This window comes from Mus caroli, unplaced genomic scaffold, assembly GCF_978045245.1.
Source record: "Mus caroli unplaced genomic scaffold, Mus_caroli_1 scaffold_17, whole genome shotgun sequence".
NCBI lineage: Eukaryota > Metazoa > Chordata > Mammalia > Rodentia > Muridae > Mus > Mus caroli.
The window spans coordinates 19,494,378-19,520,806 of NW_028227272.1; the positions used below are offsets into that span (position 1 = coordinate 19,494,378).

At 45.8% G+C, this 26,429-nt stretch overlaps 1 protein-coding gene across 2 annotated transcripts in view; it reads right to left on the reverse strand.

Moving 5' to 3' along the window:
- The window catches only part of Dgkg (diacylglycerol kinase gamma), a 190,404-nt gene extending 172,103 nt beyond the window's left edge, over positions 1 to 18,301 (reverse strand). For both annotated transcript variants that reach the window (XM_021184692.3, XM_021184691.3), the window contains exon 1: positions 18,023 to 18,301. The gene's annotated coding sequence lies outside the window, so the exon portion shown is untranslated. The remainder of the gene's footprint in view (positions 1 to 18,022) is intronic.
- Positions 18,302 to 26,429: the final 8,128 nt, after the last annotated feature.

Genomic DNA, 26,429 nt, shown 5'->3' on the forward strand with positions numbered 1-26,429 from the left:
TCACAATATGGAAACTAAGAAAGACCTCCACACAACACATTCTTCAGAAAGTGCATGCTTAAAAAGAAATTAAAAGTGTAGGAGCAATCTATAATGATTTAATAGATGTACAATTTACAGCAATGCTTACAGGACACTTGCAGCCTTGAACAAATTTCTTAGAAAGCATGATAGATCAAAACCAATCTTACCCACATCCACCTACCCTATTATCCACCACACTAATGGACCATCTAGGCAACCATTCACCTATCTACCCACCCACCCACTATTCAAACAGTAGTCCCACCAAAAAAGAATCAAGCCTCCAACTCATACACTTGGAAAGTGAATGCAAAAGTAATTTAAACAGACTAAAAAGGGCTGCTATAAAGTCAGAAATAAATGACTTAGAAATAAAAAACAAGGGACTGGAGAGATATCTCAGCAGTCAAGAACACTGGCTGCTCTCCCAGAGGACCCAGGTTCAAATCCCAGCACTCACATGGCAGTTCAGAACTGTCTGTAACTCTAGTTCCAAGTGATCTAGCATCTTCACGCAGCACACATGCAGGCAAAACAATGCACATATAATAAAAATATATCTTAAAAAAATTAAAAATCAGACATGAAATAAAACCAAAAGCTCCTTTTTTGTTGGCAGTATTGCTTAATTTGAAACAACAACAACAACAACAACAAGAAAGCCTCCAAGTCTGGCTCAGTAAGGAAAGGTGACACATGGACACAACCCCACTAGCAGCAATGTCAGCAAGGAAGCAGGACACACAAGTAGAGACAGGAGATGTGGGGAATGATGTGAGGATCGTGTGTGCACTTATATAGTACCGCTCTTGGAAAAGTAGGTGAAATGGAAAATTCCTGAGAAAATGTAGAGCATTCACTTGAAGGCAGACATCTAAGCAGCTGCTGTGTGTGCCTAGGAGGACTGGCATAACTTCCTGTGTCCAGTGTGGGGTTATGATATGAACAATGTGTATTTATCATGACCTTCATAATTGATAAATATCATTTGTGAATGTGGATGTTGCTTGTGGACCATGCAAGAACGCACACTCTAGTTAAATAAGTGGAGTGATGGCTCCTTCAGTTTTTCGACACTAGTATTTTATTTTGTACACCATAGGGGATGTTTCCCCTGATTGAAATCCTATTCTGTCTTCTGTTTATTCTCTTCTATAGAGTTCAGCTAATGCAGCGTGTATAAAGGCAACTATGTTTGCACATTTACCAGTCTCTTATTAGGAACCAAGAGACGCAAGCTGTGATGGAGCTCAGACTCCAGCGAGTGCATCTGTCAGTTGGGGGTGCCACAGCGTTTCCACAAAAGCCACAGCATTTGACCTGTGTGTGCAAGGAGCTCAGAGAAAAGACCTGTGCAGGCAAAGACACAGACATGCTTGATTTGAGAAGAGCAGACAAGACTTGTTTACTGTTGTAAATGTGTGGGCTGGGAGGCAGGAAGTTACCTGTATGTAGACTGTTTCAGGGCTGACTACTCCGTACTGGAAACTGACTTAGGGGGCTCAGCCTTAGGAGAGAGAGGCTCAGTCCCCTTTGCTCTTTGGCTCTTTGTTGCCCACAGTTCTTTGTCAAGGAGTAGGACCTGGTAAGAATTATTCCTCCCCGCCCCAGGGATACTTCAAGGGAGGGGATGGAGGAAAGTGAAAATAAAAATAACAATAATAACAGTAACAGCAGCAACAACAACCCTGCAAGCCCTTACATCGAACTTAATTTAAGAAGAGTTTCTTTATGTTTTCTTTACATTTTTCACCTTCAATTAAAATAAAGCGAATAAAGTCTCCAGCTCAAGCTAACTAGTTTTTTTTTTTTGTTGTTTTTTTTGTTTTTTTTTTAGTTTGGTTTTGGTTTATTAAGACAGGCTTTTTCTGGGTAGTCCTGGCCATCCTGGAACTTGCTCTGTGGACCAGCCTTGTCTGCCTCTGTCTCCCAAGTGCTGGGATTAAAACCATAAAGCAACGTGTCATTTTTTCCCAAATCTTTCAAATGATTGAGCCCAGATTATTGGAGCATGTGTCTGGGTCCAGTGAGGAGTGTGTGTGTGTGTGTGTGTGTGTGTTCAGAGTGGACAGTATACACTGAAACCAGACCTACAAAAGGCGTCATTCAACTCTTCTCTTGTGCTGGGTCTGAGGTGGAGATCAATGAACCAACATGATGCTACAAATGGAAGTCAGTATCTGTCAGGCAACAGGAAGAGAGCACAGTCCTGAGGCCCACAAGGATGAGCTGGCATCTCAATCTCTTAAACCCATGTTTCCTCGCTGGGAATGTGGGGAGAGGATCTGTTACCTCACAAGGTAGGACAAAGACAGGTGAAGGCTTGCCTCAGTAAGTAACTTGCTCCATAAGCCGGTGGACCTGAGCCCAAGTCCTCAGAACCAGTGTAAAGCTGGACACGGTACCACACAACTCGAATTCCAGCACTCTGATGGCGAGATGAGAGTGGAGAATTCCTGGAAACTAGTGGGACAAGTAGACCGGAATAATGATGTCATGAGCACCAAGAATGGAAAAGGAAGACACACTTGATGCTGTCCTTTGACCTCTAAGCTGTGGCACATGTAAACCTGTGCTCACAAACACAAACCTGAAAAAAAGATAATAGAGGTTTCCTAGCAATTGCCTGGTACACGAGACTCAGGGATGGTGACCCTCTTCCTGATTTTTTCAGATACGGGGAAACACAAGATTCCCGGATGCTCTGAGCACTCTCATAAATGATCAAGGGCTTTGGAATGAAAAGATAGGATTTTAAAGGTGATGGGCAGTAGATTTCAGTTTAAGGAAAAGAATGGGAGGAAAGGAGTACACTTTCAAGGTCAAGACATAAGAGATAAAGCTGTAAAAAGTATAGAATTTCCCCTCCGTGCTTACAGGAAGCGGATGGATAAAGCAGAGAATGGATAAAGCAGCCGCTCACAGGTTAGGAGGGGGACTGGAGGAGGGCAGCAGACCTAGGAGAGACAGTGACTCATCTGGCTAAAAGCATTTAATGAATTGCCACCCAGCTGCAGGGACTGGCCTTTGTGGGCCAGTCACTTTGAAGTAGGCAAAAATAGCCAACAGAAACCAGCCCCACATGAGAAGAAAGGGGAAAATAATTTTATTTGATTGGCTGACATTGTTTTGATCAGAATGTGAAGTCACATGCTGACTTGGGCTAGTCAGAAAGACACCCTGTTGCTGATGGAGTCAGAGCAGTTTCCATTGCTCCAGCCTTTACCAGGTGTGACTTACTCTGCAGTCAGTCCACTCTCAAACCCACCCTCCACAATTAAAGGACTCTTCCAATGGTAATGTCACTCTGCACATTCACTAAGCTTGGTAAATCCCCTTCTTCCAAAATCTCAGTAGAGGATCAGAAACCACGTCTCACAGTTGGTGTGATGGTTCACCTCTGCTGTCTTCCCGTCTCTCTGTTCTGTCCCTGTGGTCCTGGGCTTCCTCACTGGCTAGCATCAGCTTCCAGTCCAGAACTGCTCTGCGTAGGAGCCCTTCAGAGAAGCTGCTAGTTTCGATTATTTTCTAACTCAAGAACCAAGTTGTCTGTCAGTTTGTACCCGTTTCCTTTTTCAAGTGTTCAGGGTCTTCAGCATCCAGAGACACTGAGCGACTTGAAAATAGGGTGGAGTTTTCATCCATTTTTTTTTCTGCTGATGGCTGGGATAAGGTGGCAAGTTACACTGCTATCATGCTGTTGGTTCTTGTTGGTCCTCAGCCGTCATTTAGTACTTGCTGGAAGAGTGTGACCTGCTGCTCGCAATAATGAGGACCTGTGGGGCTGCTCCACAGTGTGGGCCATTTGCAAAACAATAACGAAAAAAATATGGATGACTGAAGCTGAGGAAATGTCATCTTAGTTTCATTGTTAAAATGGAAGAAGATCAATTCCACAAAATTATACGTAAGTCCTATGGATGTGATATTAATTTCAACCAAATATCATTAAATGGTGAGAAAGGTCACACTAAAATGTTTCTCTTAACAAAGTGTGATTATTATAATTAAGGTATTTGGTGTCATTTTTCTTATTGTTACCATTATTATTTTGAATATTTCCCTTCAATCTCTCTTATCTTCTTTACATGCATGGAGCATGCTTTCTCAGACCCTTTGATTTGGAAAATGGATGAGTTGGGGAAAGCCCTGTAATTGGCTCTCACTGATGATGCAGGCACTTGCTCCGAGGTTTGACAATGTGAGTTCCGTTCCCAGACCCGCGTGCTGGGAAGAGAGAAGCTACTCACAAGTTGTCTTCTGCCTTCCACGTGCGCCGTGGCATGTGCCCCACACTAATACATGAATATGTGCACATGGGTGGTAAAATAAATTTTACAGCTATTATTTTCTACATTTAAGTCAAGAATAAAATTACTCATAATTGAACCTGGGACTTCATAACATCTCATTTTCATTACCCCGACCTTTTTCTCCTGACCCAGGCTGAGTGCTGTCGCTTTAGGCTTTAACAGGTGGGGAGCTAAGCTCAGGGCCATGGGACAGAGGGGTGACAGCCCAGGCTAGCTCCTCCACACAGCAGAAGCTAATGAACACATAAAGACCTTAAGATGTTAGTTACACTTGCAAGTTTGTTTCAGAATTGTTTTTGTTACAAAGTGTGCATTTTCTTTAGTACATAGTTTAAAGCTGTATCACTGTTGTGATCTGGGCACATTTTAAGCTGGGTTATGTAACCATTGCTCACCCTTTCTGGGATACTTCCTCCACAAGCTTCGTGTCATTTTTGACCCAGCAGTGGCTTAGGGCTGTCTTCTTTGGAGTCCTTGGGTATTGCATCCACATCTGTGAACACGGGGCCACATTTCTATCTCTTGGTCGAAGTGGCGTTTTCTTGTCCTCTCGCTAGGATTCCAGTCTCAGAAGCTGTTCTGTTAGGCCCAGCTGGACTAGCCGATTTGTGTACTCTGTCCTATTCTCTTGGACCTCATTTTGCTTTCCTCTCAGCTCCTGTATTTTACTGTTACTCGTTTTGAAGGTGGTGATCTTTTCCAGTAACGAGTCCCTGGACGAGGTCCCTTTCTGTGCTAAATTACGAGTGGTGAGGAAGTGTGAGAAGCCCAGACCTAAGCTGTGTCCCTGAGCCCTCACCCTGGAGTACCACCTTTCTTTTTAATTTTCCTCTCACTCCCAGAAAAAGTCTAGTCTCTAGAATGCTTGATCTTTCCTATGAAGAGATACAAATATCTGAAACACTTCATACCATTTAATAGTTACATATGCTCAGGTTAGTGTAAATCCCACAAGTCTGCTTCACTTCACCAGGTTGCCTAGATCCTTCAAATTCTTTCTGTGCTTATTTATTTTGATCAGTTTGCTGAAGACTGACATAGGAATATAAAGACTTCCCTCTGCAATTGTGTTTGACCAAATTATTTTATGTATTTAATACTTTCTATTCAGAATAAAAGATACCCACACATGTGATATTTCTAATGTTTTCCATATTAAATTCTATATTGCTTAATATCACCGTTCTTTTTTTCATTTGCATTTTCTTGGTATACCCGTGTTGCCCTCATCTGTCCCATTTTGTGTCAAACAGAATATATTCAGAGTCAAGACCCTCCCAACCTCTCTGTCTTCTAGCAGAAATAATGAAATCAGCTACCCAGAGGTGATAACGGGCATGCTCAACCTCACTTTATCATCCTGTCCTATTTTTATGTCTCCTTTCTATTTTCTTACTTAGTTTTAATCATGGCTATAAGATTCCAGCTCTGGCTCCTAATTTTGACATTAAACATAGGCTATCTAGTTTGATATTGACCTATTCTTGCTTTAAATATAGTATGCTTATATCTCTTTATGTCAACAATGAAAAATTGTGTTTTCCCACACTACAAAATGAGAAATTTAGTATTTAGATTAAGTAGCCTGGGTTTTTTAACTAGTTATAATTGATACATAAAACATAAGGATTATACAAACTAGGGATAGTATGGAGTATTTCAGTACATGCATGCATTCTATAAGACTTAAATCAAATAAAACATATTCCCCTCAAATATTTCTCATTTCTTTATGACAAAGTGTTCAAAAATCCTTTTTTCTAGTTGTCTGGAACACACAGTCTATTAGATTATGTACAGTTCCTTACAGTGCCTATAAACAGTACCTTATATGCTATAAACAGTACCTTATATGCTATATACAGACCTTCAGAGTTCCTATGTACAGTCCCCTATAGTTCCTATATATAGTCCCCTACAGTTTCCATCCATATTTCTGTGCAGTGACTATATACCGTCCTCTGCCATACCTATATACAGCCTCCTACAGTCTCTATGCAATCTCTATCTTAGTCACTGTTCTATTGCTGCGAGACATCATGACTTAAGCACCTCTTATATAAGAAAGCATTTAATTGGAGGCTCGCTTACAATTGCAGAGGGTTGGTCCAGCATCATCTTAGCAGGGAGAATGATGGCATGCAGGTAGGCACAATACTGGAGAAGTATCTGAGAGCTTTAATTCTTGATCTTCATGGAGCAGGCAGAGATCCTGAGCCTGTCATGGGCTTTTAAAACTCCAAAGCTCACTCCCAGTGACTCACCTACTCCAACAAGGCCACACCCTCTCCAACAAGCCACACCCACTCTAACAAGGCCACACCTCCTAATCCTTTCAAACAGTTCTTCAAACTGAGGACTAAGCATGCAAATTTATGAACCTATGGATGCCATTCTTATTTAAACCACCACAATCTCTTACCACTTCTATATATAATGCCCTATGGCGCCTATAAAGAGCTCCCTCCAGTGCCTATGCACAGTTCCTACGGTACTTACATATAGTCCTCCACATTACCTATATGCAGTCCATCACTGCCATCACAGACCTTGTTCCCATCTGTGGCTTGGTACCTGCTGACCAGCTATCCCTATCCTTATCTCTGCCTCTCTGGTCTCTGCTAATAACAACTTTATTTTGTATTTTCAGGATTTACAGTCTCTAATCCAGCTCAGGGCTTCATGCATGCTAGGCAGGTGCTACATACCATGAGCATCCCCAGCCTTCCGGTTGCCTTCTCCCTAGTTTGAGACAAGGTTTTAGCAAACTGTCCAGGACGGCTGTGAACCCAACTCCACAGATTAGATCAGCCTTTAACTCCATCCTCCTGCCTCAGCCTCCCAAGCAGTTGGCATTATACCTGTGCAACCAGTCCTAACTTTGTTCTGTTATTGACTTCTATGAGACTAATTGCTCAAGGTTCCAGCACGTGGGATATATCTTCATGTTCCATCCATCTTACCTCAATGGCAGAACTTATACCAAGTTTTTAGACTTAGATTATAATTGAATTGTTATTTATCTCCTTTATTAAGAATAAAAGTTATAGTTGCATTTTTTCTTTTTCTTTTTTCTTTTGTTTTTTTATTTTTTTTTATTTTTTTGAGACAGGGTTTCTCTGTGTAGCCCTGGCTGTCCTGGAACTCACTTTGTAGACCAGGCTGGCCTTGAACTCAGAAATCTGCCTGCCTCTGCCTCCCAAGCGCTGGGATTAGAGGTGTGCGCCACCACGCCCAGCCTTGTAGTTACATTTTAAAGAGCATATTAATAACCTTTATCCATTTTGTCTATGGTTGAGCTATTGCACTGTCCTTTTATTTATTGTATACATAGGTGTTTGTATGTGTGCATCTGTCCTTGTGTATGTGTATGTATGTGCACATGCACGTGCACCTGTGTTTACACTTGCATGGAGGTCAGAGGTCAACCTTAGGTGTTGCTTCTTAGATGCCATCCAGTAGCTTTTGGAGACAAGGTCTGGAGTTCGTTGGTTAGGTTTGACTTGATGGTCAATGAGCCCTAGAATTCTGCCTGCTTCCACTACAGGGATCACAAATGTACACCATCACACCCTTGGTTTGTCATTGCTGCTGATGTTGTTTGCACATGTCTGTGTTATACGTGTGAGTGCGTGCGCGTGCGTGTGTGTGCACGTGCCCCTGTGTGTGCTTCTGTGTAGAGCCTGACACTGGCTTTAGACCTCTTCCTGGATAATCCTCCCCTTTATTTATCGAGGGTAGGGTCTTTTGCTGAACCTGAACCTGGCTAGCCAGTTTTCCTCCAGGATCCCATTTCTGTCTCCCAGACTCTGGAATTACAGGCGGTAGCCATGCTGCCTGCTTTTGAGTGGGTTCAGAGGTTCATATGCCAGCCTTCACCTCTGTGGGATAAGCATACTCCATTCACTGAGCAATACCCAGACCGATGTCAGGCTTCTTGACATGGGCTCTGGGGGTTGAACTTGGGCACTTATGCTGTACTGTAAGCACTTTACTGATTGACTCGCCTTCGAAGTCCTTATTTATTTTTTAATTATTTTTTGAGGCAGAGTCTTACTTTGTAGCCCAGGCTAGTCTCTAACTCTCCAGTGCTAAGATAACACACGCACTTCACAGTGGCTTTGTGCCTTCCACAGAACATCGTTTCCATTCTCAACTTTCAATCTCCTAATTGGCCAGATCATTTTGAGTAAACAACTTTCCTCACTAGCAGATGTTGGTGGGGTGACTTTCTGAGCACCTTTCAGCCATATATATATCCCTATTCATGGAATTCTTCTGCCGAAGTTCTGTGACGCTACCTCAGGCTCCTTCTGACGTTTCCTGGCACGGAGTATCTGAGCTTGCTCATTGTCTCTTAGAAAATCAAATGTTGCTCTTCTCTCACTAGATACCAATATCTCTGCTTTTATAATGAATAGCTTTCACCAGAATAGGTTTCATTTTTCCTGAGCACGTATGAACTGTTTTAACTAAAGTGAAGAATGGAGTTTACACGGTTAGACATCTTTCCTTCTGTCCCTACTGAGAAAGTCTATATTGTGATGTAAGTGTGTCCACTGCGGTCCCATGTCTCCATGTGTCTTCTCAGCATTGTGCTCATTTTAAATTTTTCTGTGCTCTTCCCCATGTTGGCTTCCAGGCCTGGTTCTATACATGAGTTTATCCAAAAGCCTGAGACGTGACTGCTGCACGATCTTCATTCTGCAAATGGCTAATGTGTCTAATGCAGTGGTTCTCAACATGTGGGTTACGACCCCTTAGGGGTTAAATGACGCTCTCACAGAGGTTGCTTAAGACCATCAGAAAACACAGATATTTACACTGTGATTCATAACAGTAGCAATATTGCAGTTATGAAGTAGCAATAATAATCTTATGGATGGGGTCAGCAGACCATGAGGAGCTGTATTAGAGGGTCCCAGCATTAGGAAGGGTGAGAACCACTGCTCTAAAGGGATTCCTGTCTGTACCTCTAACCGACACCTTGAGCCCTGTCCTGAGCTGAGCACCTTATTCTGCTTACACATTCTGTTGTTCCCCAGTTCCCTCGTTCATGAAGCCATCATTCTCCCAGCCACAGAGACAGAAGCCAAGGAGTGACCCTGGGCTCCTGTCCCCTGCTTCCCACTCCTCGATAATACATTACACATCTCCCCCGACTCTCCCTTCATTCCTGCAGCCTTTGCTCGGCCCTCCATCACCCCACTTTCCCCTCAGAGCCCCCTGTGAGGAGACCTGCTTTCCATCTTGTCTTATACTACACTGCAGCCCAAGAGACTGCTCTAATTATACGACCATATTATTCCCCACTTAATAATGTCTCACAGCCTCTCCCAGTGTATATAAAAAACCCTATACTCTTTAGTGTGACAAGACAAGACCCTCTGTAGTTTGGCTGCTGCTCACATTTCCAGACATATCTCTTATCACTTTCTCACACAGATTTTGCCTCAGTAACTCTGAACTGTGTACCAGGAACAGCCTCTGAGACTTTGCTTATGCCGTTCCCTCTCATTCATTACAAGTTTTGGTTCAAGCTTTCCAGATCGTTCTCTGGCTTCCTTGGTCTCCTAACTTCTCAGTTTGTGGATTTACCTCTGACTTTCATCTAAGATCAGCACTGTTTGGTTTCTGGTTCTGTTACACATCATTGCTAGAAAACACTTGCCCTCCCTTAGAAACCGGTCCTGTGTGGAGCACACAGTGGGTACCCATACACCTGTGCTTTCACGATCAAGTGTCTGTTCAGGAATACACTTGCTGTGACTGCAGGACTTAGGTGTTTGGGACAGCAGAGTATTTGGACAGAGCAGGAACACATGGCTGTTGGCTTCCTAGTAGTTAAGAAACATCACCTTGTGACTATTCAAACTCAGCTAGGCATGCCAGCCTTAGAAAAGGGAAGAGCCTGTACTTCTAGGATGTCCTAGGATCAGGTTCTTGGGCTCATGGACGTCATGCTGATGAAACTTCTGCTTGGGGGTGGTCTGGAGAGCAACAATAGTCTTGGCTCTTAAAGGTTCTGGAAAGAGCATCTGGCACCACAGAAGATGTGGAGAGCCATTTTTTTAGCTCAATTATTTTAATTAGAGGTGGGGCTACTGTGGCATTTGTTCTGTTGTCCCAGAGCTGAGAGGTACAGACATGCAGTGGGCAATAAAAACATTCAGGCCCAAACAGTCAGCATCTCAACACCTGAGGATCAAAGTGGGCTGCAAAGCCCTGGCTGCTTGGAACTTCACAGCAGATGGGAGGTGAGGAAAGTGAAAAGTCAGTTCCTGTGTGGACAGGGACACCAACCATGACACTGTGAGGCACCACCTCCATCATGCAGAGCACATAGAAAGGAAGGGAAGGCTCAGATGGCCAACTGGGAGGGCAGCTATGGCTTTACCAGCTGTTTGGTGCCCAGTGAGCTTTCCCTCTGCCATCTCTTTTCTTGTCCCCTGCTTTAGCTGGTCACAGTAGGGAGACAGGCTGGTGACATGCCGGGTGACTACCTCACATGCCTGTGCATTGAATCAGGAGAGAAGATGAATATAAACACACTGCTGTTTCTCTAAGTGAGGTGCTCTAGCCTCTAAGAAGGGTCATTATTAATTATTAAGATGACCTCTCACTTAAACCTTGACTCTCCTGTACTTCTTTCCTGTCACAGACTGTGTATGCCACACAACTTAGTACTTACTTGGGAGGCTGAGGCGGAAGGGTTGTGTGGTTTGTGTATTTGAACCCTGCCTGGGCTATGAGGCCCTTGTGGGAGAAGGAGGAAGACACACACACACACACACAGAGAGAGAGAGAGAGAGAGAGAGAGAGAGAGAGAGAGAGAGAGAGAAGAATTTTTTTCTTCAGTTCTTTTCCGGCTCTCACCCTTCACATTGTGACCAAGGAAAAGCCCCTCCCTGCCCCATATTGATGACTTAGGAGGCCAATTCTTAAAGGAGAAGTAGATATTTTGATGTGAGTCAAAACCTTCAGAAGAGAAGGTTAGAAGAAAGACCACCCTGAAGAGGCGCTGATCAGAGCAGAGATGATGTCTCCTCCCTGCTGTGACCTCCAGGCCAGGCTCGCCCCGCCCCGTGTGAGTGGAGAGCTCCCATCCATCACTTAGCTTTGTTTGCTTATTTAATGTTTTAGTATGGTCTGTCACTAAACAAAGCCTTGAACTTGTGATCCCCCTGCTTCAGTCTCTCAAGCAGTTGGCACGTCAGGCATGTGCCCCTGCTCTGGGCCTGGGTTCCTTGTTGAGATCATGACTTGGGACACTCTCTTGGCTCCTTCTCCAATCTCATTTTCAATAATTCTAGAAACTCTTAGATGTGCCACAAATTAATACTTGACTGAACAGCATTCTAGGACGCTAGAGCAACATATAGTTCAAATAACCACAGCACAATTTTTAATCTATCCATAATCATACAGCAAGGGACCACCACCAGCGCCAATACCACCATCACCATTGAAAGCATCACCACCAACACTATCATTACCGGTACAACTATCACCACCACCCTCAGAACAGATATAAGTCCTTTACTGGGAAAGTAACTTGGAAACACTTCTTATCTTAGGGGACTGATGTAATTCCCAGAAAGTAGTGTGAAAGAGGATTTGGAACCAGCTTTGAGGAATGAAGTTGTGACCTCAAGGAGGTAATGTGAGCTCACCAAAAGTGGTTTATACCAAACCAACAGTGTTTCTATAACAAGGACACTGAACAGAAGACCAAAGGAATATCAGTAATAGCAAATCAAGACCTTCCCAAGATATTTGACAAGCGCTGATTGACAATCTCTTGGAGAAGAGTACAGTAAACTGAATAATTTTTCTAAGAACATGCTGTTTAATGATTGAATCCATACCTAGTCCTTGGAGCACACAGAGAAATGCCTGGAAATCCTGCAATGCTCAGGGTCTGTACTGATAACTTCGGCAACATGGTCATAAATGTTAGACATGGTCATAAATGTTAGATTAGCGATGACTGGCAGCTGGCTGGAAGGGCCAGCAGAAACACTGGATGACAATATAGTTAAAAGTACCTTACCAGGTTAGCAAGAAAGACAAGCTAAAGGAGACACAATGCAGAATGAAAGCCAAGGCTCTGCATTTGTATTCCACCTGCCACTTATACAAAGATGGAACAGGGAGGAAGTGGTGAGCAGGGCAGGTCAGGGGCCAGACTGAAGACAAGTTGGGCAATTTCAGTGGTTAGGAGTCTCAGCCAGTGGTAATGGCATGAATATCTAATTAGATGTCAGGAAGCTTTTAGCAGAGATAGAAATGAAGAACGAGGAAGGTGCTCACTTCACTCTGTGTTGTTCAGGAGAGCAAGCACTGCTCTTGGAAGACTCACAGAGAACAGTGGCTGGCTGCAGTGCTAACCAGTGAGTTCCCTTCTCTCTACCTATCCATTCAGAGCCTAGCTCTCCTGACGCCCTGGGCACAATTTGCAGTCTTAAAGGCCATTTATATCTTCAGATTGTAGGGGTGGTTTCCCTCAGAACCCCTTCAAATTCACCCTTTTATCCACTTCCCAGGAAGCCAAGAGGGCGACAAGTCATGTCACCATCACCACACACATCGATACGAAGGCAAAGCAGGCAACCTTTGAAAATTCTGTCTTTCCTACCAGCTTTGCAAACACAGGTGAAGCTACTCAAACAGTCTGAGGGTCCTTGTCCAAGAGATGGAGTTATTAATATCAATCAGGCTTGTAGTGATGAAGTGGATATGTGTGTGTGTGTGTGAGTGTGCACCTTACTGAAGGGCATGGAGTAGATGCAGGGACAGGCCCTGCCTTTGCTTTCCTCCATGCTCCTTCTCCCTTCCTCTGGGTCAGACTCTGTGCAGAGGACGTGTAGAGAAAACAAGACAGATGCAGACACTCAGTTTGTACTCTGGGGTGCTGGACTCTGTGCACTTAAGGAGGTTTTCTTCTTGTACATTCTCTAATGTGTTCACCAAAGAGCTGCCTGCAGCGCTTACGCACAAGAAATGTGACCAGCGTGACTGAAAACGTTAATTGTGTTTTGCTTTGAAGATTTAAATAAGAATGGGATGAGAGCTGACACAACTCTAGATCTATGTCAGGCATATGCACGCATATGCACACACACACACACACACACACACACACGCAGAGCGGAATGAAGATGCTTTGAAAGAAAAATGTGTACACAACACCCAGAACAGTGCATTGGACAGTCTTACTTGTCTTTTTATCTACCAGATTGTCACCTGTGTATAAACATCAGGTACTGGGGATATGGCAGAAACAGGCATAGCTCTGCCCCCAGGGAGCCTGCGCCTTACTGAAGATACATGCAAAGAGGTGTTTTCACCATGGTGAGCTAAGTAGATGCTGTGGGCTGCTGAGACCTCTATCTTCCATGCACAGGAGGGGAGGGATTTTCAGAAGGACCTGGCCAGAACCAAGCTGAGTCTTGCAAAAGTTGATTTCAGGGTGAGACCCAGCTGATGTTTATTCTGTGTGTAACTGAGCCAGCTGCTGGTAGGAGAGGTAGGTACAAGGGGAACACGCTCTAAAAAGAACCCATGACTAGGGCCAAGTTGTTTTCTTTTAAAATTGCCCTGTTCCTGTATGGTGGCACGCTGCCTGATTGGGTTTCTTTTGCAACATTTTCTTTGACTTGAGGATATTTTTGTGATCTGTGTGTCTCTGTGTGTGTGTGTGTGTGTGCACATATGTTTGTGTGTTCAAAAGTCTCCCTAGCTCTACTTTGATACATGGTCTCTCACTGCACCTGGAGCCCACTGCTGTTGCAGCCAGGCTGTCCGGCCAGCCAGCCCAGGGACGCGCTCCCTTCTCTTTCCATATCTCCAGCACAGGGATTATAGGTACATACCACGTGCCTCTTTCTTTTTAATGTTGGTGGTGAGATCTAAACTTAGTCTCCATTTTTTCGCACAGGCATGGCAAGTGCTTTTCTGAGGAGCACCTCCTAAAAATTGTCTTATCTGGAGTTATTTTCATGGGACTTTTTTTTCCTGGGCTGTGTTGCTGTTGTTGGTTTTATTGTGATATTCTGATACTTGATATAAACAAATAGCTCTGTGTATCTGGCCAGACTATGAAGAATATAAGAGACTAACAGGAGCCTATTGAAATTGGTTGTGATGGTGATGTATGTTTATAAGGGTAAAGACTGAAATTGTTGTGTGAAGATGTGGGATATTATATACGTTCATATATTTCATACAATAGTTTGATGTCTTCCAAGTTAATACGTGATACCCAGCCAAAGAATTATATAGCCCACAGTCATTCGTGTAAAAATAGATACAGTTTTAAAGCTAACCATGGATGTAGAGACCTGTAGACCCATCATTTGGGAGGCTGAGGCAGGAGGATTTCAGGGAATTTGAAGCTGGCCCAGTCTACATTAGTGAGACCTTGTCTGAGAAAACAACAGCAATTAATAATTATAGTCTTATATGAAATGTTTTCCACCTCCATATTTGAGGGTGTGGTCTCTCCCACCAGGCTGGGGATGGTCACACTTGTGGCTTTGTCCTGTGACATTCTGAACAATTCTTGAGTAGCTGAGAGTTACCTACTTAGCCCGTGGTAGAGCTGCCTCCCGGGAAACGGAAGCGTAAGTCAGTGTAGCTCTTTTGTACCTCTAAGGAGCAGTGGCTTCTTGTGTATCTATAAGGAACCCCCAATTAGTCATGCCTCTGGCTTGGCGATTCTCCTTCTGGGAGTCTACCTGAAAGAAGGAACTGGAAATGAGCATGGTAGATTTTGCCCGAACTTATTCGAGGTGGCTGAAGAGAACACGCAACTTAAATAGCTAATGGTACAGTAACACCCAGCTGCAAAATGATGCTGGTGAGAGGGGTAACAGCGATGGTTCCTCAGAGTCAGCGAACCTGGGCTGGCACTGCGGCTCTGCCACTGGAGCGAGTCACCTGTGCCATCCTAGAAAAACGGGGTTGATAATAATAACACCTATCTCAGAGGGACTTCCTAGGACTAAATGACATAATGAAGATAAAATGATTAAAACCATGCAAAGTACATTTATTAGGTTACCTACAAATGCTAGCCCTCTATGGAGCGTATGATTTCAAGGCATAAAAATAGACAGAAGAGAAATATGTCAATGTATTAAAATGTGGGGTCTGAGTGGTAGGAATCTTGGGCAATATAATTTTTTTTTCTTACTTTTAACTTCCCAAATTTTCTGCACTGGGCAGGAACTACTATTATATTAGGAGTATATCATGATGTTGTAATACAATATGATATTTTTTAAAAAAGAATGTTACCCACAATGAAACAGCACTTCCCCTTTCCCTTCCAGGGGAGGAGCTGGGGCCAGCCTTGGCAGACACAAAGTCTCACAACTGCTGGGTCCCAAGGAGGGACAGGATATGTGGGGCGGGGGATGAGGGTCCTTGATGCTTGTTGGTGAGGTGTGTGGTGGGCAGCGGAGAAGCTGGGGTCATAGAAATTTCTTCCACCTTCCACCGGAGGAGACTCTACATTCCAAGCTGTTCAGATGTTTTTTTTTTCCCCCTCATAATTTTGGTTGATCTGAACAAGAGACTACATAAAAACATCAAGTGAATGAGAGCTGGGGAGGTGGCTCATCAGTCAAATATCTGTGGCTTAGGCATGGCAGGTCTGAGTTCCAGTCCTCACACTATGTGCCAAGCAGGGCAAGGCAGCTGTGGCTCAGCCACGAGAAGGCAGAGATAGGAGGGTTCCCAGGCTTCGTGCCCAGCCAGTCTGGCTGAATCAGTCAGCTTTGTGTTTAGTGAGACCCTGTCTCTAAAAATAAGGTGGAAAGTGATAGAGGATCTCCTCCCTTCTCCCTCTCTCTCTTGTGCGAGTACACACACACAACATGTATACAAATCGGGAGGCATGCACATAGAGAGAAGCATGGGATACATACACAGATATTGAACATGCACACACAGGCATGGGGCATGTACATACACACAGAAACATGGGACACACACACACGCACACGCACACACACACACACACACACACACACACATACACACACACACACACACAAACACTACCTTCAGATCTTTCCAGGAAACGGTAATGCCTAGGTGGCTGGAGTTACATGTTAAAGGGATGGGGGTGGGGTGGCGCTTAGATCAGACCAGAAGCACCACAGGAAATTAGCTTAGTTGCAGCTGTTTTATTTAATGAGTATAATTTATATTCAAAGTAAAATTTCTGGCAAATACAACCCTTTAAGCAAGAAACATCTTCCCATGTTAGGGGACACCCATAGACTGAGAAGGTTATAGTTGTAAAACAGTCTCTCTCTCTCTCTCTCTCTCTCTCTCTCTCTCTGTGTGTGTGTGTGTGTGTGTGCTCACACACAGTTGTTTTCTGATGTTTGCCCTGTGAGCCAATGTCACTCCTTCAGTCCTTTGTTGACTGTGGGGATACCCTGTGCTCCAGCAAGTGGATCCTGAAGCTGCGTTTTATGAACACTGAATCCCAGGCACCAAGATAACAAAGTCGATGTCCCCATCCAGACCAGAAGGGCAGACTACTGTCCCTCATGATGTTTGGAGGTGGTCATTGTACATCTCTAGATCTATGATGTGTCCCCTAAGGCCCCGAACCGAAAGCGTGACAAACAGTTCTCGTAGGTCCTCCTCCCCACAGGGAGGTCATCGTATGCTAATGGGGCACGGACAGATAATCTAGCAGCCAGGACAAGTGAGTCCGCAGGTCCACCCAGCACTCTTGAACGCCACTGTGGTTCAGTCACATGTCATCTGGCCCCTCATAAGACCCTCCTGATGCCCTCCTCCTCCCACCCCCGGCGACTGAGGGAGGGGTCTCTCCGCTACCCAGCTACCCAGAATTGCACAGCGGGACTGCTTGCATCTGGTGCTTTTCTTCCCTGTCCACAGCAGGGATGGAGGCAGAGCCCCAGAATCACCTGTAGGGCTTTTACGAGCTCCACAGCCCCCTCCTCAAATTCTAGTTCACTAGTTCTGAGGAAAGAGACATCAGGAGATATGTGTGCGGGGGTCTTGAGAGTTCTCGTATGTCCCACAGCCTCACAGCCCCACAGGTGATTCTGGATGTTCCCTTATCGAGATACCAACACAGACAGGTCTTGTGACCCAAAAGAAACAGGCCGATCTTAGGTTCCCACGACGCTACCCCTTTTATTTGCCAAGGTGTCTGTATTCTCTTCAGCTTCTCTCTAAACCCACCACCCTAGAGGCTTTGAACTTGGAGTGTCCCAAAGTCTCAGAACCCTGTGAGACTGTCAGAGGCTCTGGCGGCCAGACAGCAGAAAGACATTCTCTGCTCCCCGCAGCCCTCGGGTTCCCTGTGCCGCGCTCTGGATACCCTGGAGTCAACGTAAGAAAGGATGGCATTTGACCAGTTGCTTCAGCAAATTGCCCGAAGCAAGGCCGCTTGTCCTCTGCACACCTTCGCTTCTGCACCGTCCACATAGGGAGGGGCCCCCACCCTGCCCAGTCCACTGGCGCATCCCCTCTGGCCAGGGTTTGTGGCAGGTGGCGCGGTCAAGATGAGCGCAGGGGCCTCGTCTGCAGTTCCTTTCCCTATCGCGGGACCCACTCTTGCTTTGCCCTGGCTCTCCAAGTTGCTGCCGGGTCCCCCCAAACTGGTGATCCCTGGTTCGCGGTCGCGGTCTTACCTCACCATGCAACACTTGGTTGCGCGCTTGCCGGGGGCGCTCCCTCCTAGCCGCTTATTCCCTTACTTGGGAGGAAAGAGGAACCGAGAGACAGAAGGGGACCGAAGCGGGCGCCCGGGCGATCTCCCGGTGCAGCCCTCTCTGGGGCGGAGACATCAGGCAGCCACCAGGGTTGGAGCCCCAGGGTCTTCCGCCTTCGCTGTTGGAAGGGAAGGCTGCCTCTGCTACCCGCTACGGCACTGCGGCTCTGCACCCTGTCCCTCGCAGCATCACAAGTCCAGCTGCCACTCTCGCTGCGGAGCCCTGCCCCCCGGGCGCAGTGCCCGCCCCCGCCACACACCCGCGCGCGCAGACACACGCGCCCCCCACAAACACACGGGTGCACACACATAAACACGTGCCGCGCGCACACTCGCACACCCACGGATGCCCAGCGTTGGGTGGGAACCTCTGTACATGATCAGGGCACTCCTGGCTGGCAGGGCTTTGGTCAGAGTGCTGGTTGGTGGCTGCGAGAAACCAGCTGACATCAAGGTAGAGGACATTACTTGAAAAATACAATGTCCTCTGGCTGTTTACTTTCTTTAACCTAGAAACCTAGGGGTCTGGGCTGCCTAAATATTCCAACCAAAGCAAAAAAAAAATATTAACATAAAAATAAATCAACAAGTTCTCTGTTTTCTAGGAACTCGGTGTCTCTGATGTCCATTGTCATCGGTCCCGTCCAGAAGGACATTTCTGACAATCTTGACCCAGTGGCAGCAGATCAGTGATTATTTCTCCTCTGCAGGCATACATGGTCAGGATCAATCAGTGGAGGCAGAAAGGGGCTCTGGTGGATGGGTAAGGTCTCAGGACTAAAGATTATGATTTTTCTCCTTTGTCTTTGCATGACATTGGGTAGTCTTCCTACAGGACAAATAAAACACTTCTAAAACAAACAAAATACACACGCACAAGAACTAGAAAAAAAGTAAAAGTAGAAAATTAGAGAAAATGACGTGGGACTGAGGATAAGGCACAAGAGGCTGCAGTGGCAGAGGCACAGGGACCTGTGGGACCTTTTCTTTCCATGACGCGGGTGTCTGCGTAGGGTGGCAGCGGCGGCGATGTTATTTCAGCAGAATGACTTTTGTCCATTTCACACCACATTTAGAGTCACCAGGAGTTTACTCTCATCTGTAAAATATGTGGAGTTCACCCGTTTCCACAGCCAAGAATTCTCTTCTGCCAGTGGGCAGTGGAGGTCCCTGTGTGGAACTGCAGCCAAGAAAAGCTTTTTTCGGAGTGCAGAGGAGCAGGGGGCTGTGTGTCTAGGCATCTGGGGAGGAAGCTGCAGACATGACTGTTGAAAAGCACTGAAGGATCCAGTGGTTAACTCATCCCTGGCCACTAGCAGGGGGTGATGGAACCAAGATAGAACAGAAGTCCTGAGAGCTCTTACACTTCTTTCCCCATCATGATAAGGGCAAAGCCAATGGATGGATGGATGATACCCTGTGCTCACACTTCATCCACAATCCACTCTTTGATCCAGGTCCCCTGGGTAGCTTCTCAGAGCTGCCCTCAGCCAAGCTGACACACTTGGTGTGAGGGTGTTCTGTAACACGTGTGTGAGTTTGTCCTTCATCTTCTTGTTTCCATGTCAGGTACTGACTTAGTCATTCCGAGAATATTTATTAAAGTCTCTGCTATCTTTTCAGGCGCTTCGCACTGACTCCCGTCATGGACCTCACCGGGGAGAAAAGAGGAATAGAAAGACAGAAAGGGCTTAGAAATGTTAGTGTCCTGTCTTTTAAAAAGGCCCAAGCACAGGCTTACTGTACACATACTCACAGAACACAGGCCTACTGTATACATCTTCACTGGGCATAGGCTTACTGTATACACCATTTCCATTGAGCTGTAATCTTCCTGTATATGTCTTTCCTGTGCTGGGCTGAGTGACTGTGGAAGATGCAGTTCTTCTCTTCTGAATCTCAGAAGGCAACCACAGTTGCACATGGGTCACAGAAAACCATTTGGCTCTCCCTAGTCTGGACTCATTCTAGAGAAGGCTTACTTGAAGGAGAGCCTGGATAGGGAAGGCATGGCTGCAGGCAAGAGTTGGGACAACATGGAGCTTTCTGTCTTTGACAATAAGGAAATAATAAGCTTGATAGCATAAATGGGGAAGGCAGGCAGAAGTAGAGTGTAGCGATCCAACTTGGCATGCCGGGGAAGTTATTATATAATAATAAGAAACTCTGCAAAGGGTGCCAAGCAAGAATTTGGAGAACAGAAATGCTTATAAAGATTGGTAAATAGGTGCTTGTTCCTATAAAATATGTTTATGAAGTCAAAAGTGTTCACAAAAGGGTTTGTGACTAGATTCCTTTGGGGGGATTTAATGGTGGTGCTGGGTTAAACATCTAAGCAGATACAGGGGACTTACAATGCAGGAAGCCTTGCTGACAGAGGCTAAGAAGTGGCTGCTTGAGTTCCACTCTAGTGACATGCAGGAAAAGTGTCATAATGAAGGTTGGAGCAGTAGGGAAGGTATGAGAGATAGGAGCAGCAAAAAGAACAGCTAGTCTGATAAAACAAAATGTGGATGGGGCAGGCTGGGCACGGGAGCTGAAAGATTAGTAGATGTGTGCCTCAAAGACCAGGAGAAAATGGGCACTTTATACAAGGAGGAGAGGAGAGGGCTGGGAAAGAGCCTCCAATACCCTAAATTCCCTGCTTGGAGTGGACACACAGTGAGGTGAGGTGAGCTTTTTTCTTTTTTGGCGTGTGCACGTGCATGGTGTGTGTGTGTGTGCACTTTTGTGTGTGTACTTGTGCATGTGTATATATGTATGTGTGTGTGCACTTGTGCGTGTGTGTGTGCACTTTTGTGTGTGTACTTGTGCATATGTATATATGTATGTGTGTGTGCACTTGTGCGTGTGTGTGTGCACTTTTGTGTGTGTGTACTTGTGCATGTGTATATATGTATGTGTGTGTGCACTTGTGCATGTGTGTGCATGTGTATGTGCACTTGTGTGTACTTGTGCATGTGTGTATATGTATGTGTGTGTGCACTTGTACATGTGTGTGTATACTTGTGTGTGTGCACTTGTGCATGTGTGTATATGCATGTGTGTGTGCACTTGTGCATGTGTGTATATGTATGTGTGTGTGCACTTGTGCATGTGTGTATATGTATGTGTGTGTGCACTTGTGCATGTGTGTGTGTTCCTTTTTGGGTTTTTTTTTTGTTTTTTTGTTTGTTGGTTGGTTTTTGTTTTTTGTTTTTTGTTTTTTTTTTTGGAGACAGAGTTTCTCTGTGTAGCCCTGGCTGTCCTGGAACTCACTTTGTAGACCAGGCTGGCCTCGAACTCAGAAATCCTCCTGCCTCTGCCTCCCAAGTGCTGGGATTATTCTTTTTTTCCCTTCAGACAAGAGGGTACTAATGAGCAAGCTGGGAAGTGTCTGAGGCCAGCTTTCCTGAGGCAGGAGGTGTCCCCCATTGGAGTGGCATGGGAAGAATGATATCTTGCAAGGAGCCACAGCCCGGGTGGCACAGGTACCTCACTCTACAGCATCTTCAACCCAGGGGATGATACCCAACCCATGTTTCTCTTGCCTGGCCACCAGCCCTGTCTGCCTGGAAGGGAGGGGTACCCTCTCTCCAATTGACACACAGGCCTGACTGACTGCTTAGCAGTTTGCCCATGATGAAGCCACAGTCCAACGGGTAAGGATTTATGGAACACCTGCTACACGTGCAGATGGGAGGTGAGCTGGAGTAGTCTGTGAGCACCCTATTCCTAGGTGACACTCTAAGATACACTGTAAATACAGAGGAGGAAATTGGCATCTCTCTTTAGAGCGTTTTCAACCTGTGTCAGCTATAAACAAACAATAGAAATGGTTAAGAAGCAAGGAACAAAATAGAGAATCAAATGTCACATTGTAGTGAGCAGGCCCTCATTGTGAGAGAAAGCATCACTCTGGGCTTCCTGAAGGAGGAGGGCAGAGTTTAGGAATGGCACCTGTATTCATTTTTAGTTAGGGAGGAAGCTGTGAGTGGGACTGGAGTGGGTTTAGGAATCTTGGGCCTTTTTGTGCAAATTTCCAGGCCCAGTGGCTTCCCTGGTGGCTCTCCTCATCACAGAGCACTCTGATGAGTCACCCTTATTTCTGAGAGACAGGGCAGTTTTGGGTGTTTAACTGGCTCAACACACTGCATTTCCTGAGCCTCCAATGCTGGCAGCTCACGCTCACCATGTTGCTCTGGGAACACATCATCCGAGCCAACAGCTGTTGCCTGATCACCATCTCCACAGCAAAGCGAGGGCTGAGTCAGCCACCTGTGTCTGGAAATTTTTAAGTCCAACTGTCAGTGACAAGCTGGCTGACAGTTGGCTCTCTGAGTCTACTAAGAACAGGGCTCCTAAGCACAAGGCAGCTCAGTGGTTGGGGATGTGAAGACCTGGGTTTGGGGATCTTGGGTTACCTTGCTAGACTTCACCTTGGTCACACAGAGAAGACTTGGCATTACAGCAGATCGGCACGCTCGCTTTGAACTTCACAATCAACAGGATCTTTCTGTTTTCTCAAAAGACGACAGGGCAGGAGCTGGCCTCATCTAGTCCTAACCTTGTTTAACCTTGACTTTGGTGAAGGCAAGGCTGCCTCCAGTCTGTGAGCTTCTGGGATGGAGATAGTACAATTGTAGTTTTGTCGTGAGTGGGACTCACAGATCATCCTCGAGCATGTAGGCATATCACCCTCTCGGAGACATGGGCTTCAGGGTTTTGTTTTATGGGTAAAGTAAAGAGGTTAGAAATGGTCTCTACCAGGAGCTTTAGGGTTTTGTTTTATGGGTAAAGTAAAGAAAGAGGTTGGAAATGGTCTCTACCACCATTCCTGGCTCTTGTATTATGTTAAATACGGTCACTGGGTGGTTTCTAAACACTGCTGACAGCTTGGGAGGGACCCTCTAACATGGCAACCTGGAAAAACCCTCATAATAGCATGAATAAATTTTGAGGAAAAAAAGCATAAAAAGAAGTCAAGGTCTCAAGAGTAAGAAATAGATTCAATAGAGCCGAAAGATGCAGGTCAGGGCATCTGAACCCACACTCTCTAAAATGATGCAGGCTTCCATTGGCTTTGTTTTGTTATTATTCAGGCAGGGTCTTGCTTGTAGCCCAGGCTGGCCTCTAATACTCAGCTCTCTAGCCTGAGCTTCCAACTGCTAGGACTACAGGTGTCTGCTACCACGCTTTCTCCTTTGTCAGTTTTGGAAGTGCTGTGTAAAGACGTGATTGAAGATGGAAGATGGTTTCTTCCCCTAGCAGCCTGGAAGGAAGAAAAAATGCTGAGCTGTTAGAATATTCACTCTTTTGTCTGCTTCCTATGGAACAGCAATGCAACTCGGGCCAGGAACTCCGTCTCTGTGCTCTTAACAATAGTAACTTAAAAAACATTTAGAATAGCAATATTTTTAACATGAAAAGTTAATAAAGGTCCTGGCCCAAGTTCAGGACTGACTGCAAAACTCTTCCCATGCCTGGAACTAGCTCTGCGATGGCCCTGAAGCTGCCCACAGTGGCTGTCTTGGGAAAGGTGATGGAGACACCTACCCACCTGAGATCCCATTGTGCTTATTGTCTGCAGGAAGATGGATGGTGCCAAGAAGGGAAGGGAGGTGTGAGGGGAGCATGCGAAGAGGGAAGAGAGAGCTTTCACCTTCCTGAGTATTTTGAGGAGTGAGCTCTAATCATCCCGCTTTCTGGGCTGGTGAAGAGGCTAATTATGGTTCACTGCATGGCCCTGGGTCTGCCTTCTTCACCACCTGATCAGGAGCTGCTGCAGTGGAATTCCTCAGTGAATCTTCCGGGAGGAGGTGGGCTGGGGGGGCGGTGTTCATGTAGATTGCCAGCAAGCTCCCCAGGGGAGGAACAAGTCCTAATTCCAGAAATGGCCTTAAACCCCAAAGCCTGCCTCACCACAGAGCTTTCAAGAGGACTGGTATGCTCTTTAGAATTACCAGCTAAATACTTCTTTATTTCTTGTTAACTGATTTGGGGGAAGGGACAAAACATGTCACAGAAAGCAAGGAATCAAGGGGGCTCTTGGTGTCCACGCCTCCCATCCATTCTTCCACTGGCTCCTGCCACAACTGCCGTGCTAGTTAGGATTTCTATTGCTTCGACAAACAACATGACCAAAAACAATGAGGGGAGGAAATGGCTCATTTCAGCTGTAGGTCTCAGGCCACACTCCATCACTGAGGGCAGCCAGGGTAGGGACACAAGATGGGAACCTGAAGGCAGGAGCTGATGCAGTAGTCATGGGGAATTTTGCTTACCAGCTTGCTCTCCACAGCATGCACAGCCTTCTGTTTTATACAAAGCAGGTCTTCCTGTCCAGGGGCAGCGACATTCCCAGTGAGCTGGGCCCTCCCACATCAATCATTAATCAAGGGAATGCCCCTATGAACTTGCCTTCTGCACTCTCCTGGAGGCATTTTCTCAATTGCCTCCTAGATAAACCATAGCCTGTGTCAAGTTGACAAAACCAACCGGGACAGTTACATCTGAAAGTCTTCCATGTGTCCAAAAGTCCTCAGAGTGTTGAATGCCTTGTCCTGAAATAGCTGTCAGCCCACTTGGGCATAGATAGGCATAGGGGTAGAAGAAAAGCGACTGAGCAATCTAACACAGTGTGAGCCGTGTAGTAGCCTGGTGAATGATGTTACTGTGGTCGCTGCTTTACAGTAAAGCCAGCTTTTCCTGAAAGGCATTCATGGTCATTCATGAAATAGTCTTAACTTATCCATCCACTCAAGCTGTAGCTTCATCTTCTAAACACACTTCACCTGTCTGTTCTGTCTTCTAGTCAGAGGATGCTGGTGACTGGAATTGAAGACTTGTTCTCTCATGCCTACCCCCTCCTCTCCCTCCTCCTCCTCCTCCTCCTCCCTTTCCTCCTAAGTTCTCTCTAAGGTGAGAGTGCCTAAATCAACCCAGTGGGGGGCAGTCATCCTCCCCACAATGCCCTCACTGATCACAGCCCATTCCAGGGCTTTCAGGCGGCCTTGCACTTTGGTTTGCCCAGGAGTACCTCATGTCTGCTGCCCTGTCCCATTGGAGGGGCAGCCTGCCATGGCACTCGTCCCTAGACTGTACCTGAAGTACTTTCCCATCTTGCTCCCAGTGCTGCACACAGTAGAGTGTCGAGAATGTCAACACAGAACACTGGCATTACCTTTCTAGACCTGGTAGGGAAAAAAGAACATCTGTCACTGGCCTTCTACTGCATGCCAAACATCTGTGGTCTCGTGCACAACTGTCTCAGGACTTTGCAGGCGATGGTGGCTTGGGATGTCCTAACCAGTAGAAGCCAGTGAGATGGGGGGATGGGGGAATTCCTCACTTCCTCTAAAGGTTCCTCCGACTTTGACTTTCCTTCTACAGAATTTATGAACAACTTTGGCTGTATTGTAGGAAATTGGCTTATAATTGCCTGGCTGCATCTTTACACTTTTATCTTGTGATTTTATAGGTGTAGAGCTAGACTCTAATAGAACTAAGTGACTATTTATTCTTTTTCTCTGTCTTTCTCCAAATACATCAGTACAGTAATGCCACTCTTCTGAGCAGGGACCTAGAGTAAATACTGGAAGAAAAGTGTGATAGAGATAAGACTCAGGGAAGAGGCCATTTCCCAACTCTACAAAGCCCTGTCTCGTCTAATCGCCAGCACCCCAGACAGCTTGGCTGTTAAATGAATGGCAGTCTCTTCCATCTCTGGTCTGTACTCTTCACCTAACTCTCTGGAAAAGGGTAGGTGGCTGCTTGCCTCAGAGAGGCAGCATTGTCCCGGGTGGTGGTAGTGTGGTCTCCTCTACCCTCGCTATGCTGCTCAGATGGGCTGTGAAGACTCATGGCCTTCCCCGGATACCCCGATTCTGCCTGACTCCAGGAGAGAACAGAAATCTGCCCTTTGAACAACACTAGTGGGTGGCTTTGTGCTCCCTAAATCCAGAACACCAGTTTAACTGCTTCCAGTATTGTCCCTTGACCAGAGGCTACTGTGGAATCTGACACACTTGGTACATCTGTGTTGTGACATTTAAGGAAAAGCGCAGCTTGCTAGTTTCCTTCTGCTGTCCTCTGATGATTCTCAGGTTAGAGCTATGCTGTCAGCCACCCTTCTGATCATGGTTTACGAGGAAGTGTGTCTGAGTTTCAACTCTTTCATAAATAGACTTCCAGAACACAACGTGTTCCTAAGTAGGGAACTGTCTGTGTTTCAAAGCTTTTGTAGCAAATTGTCTCTGAGAAAAAAAAGATTTTTACAATTGGCCCTAGAAGGATGTGGACCAGGGACTCTGTGCCTCTCCAAACTGTCTTCTCACAGACGGCTGGCT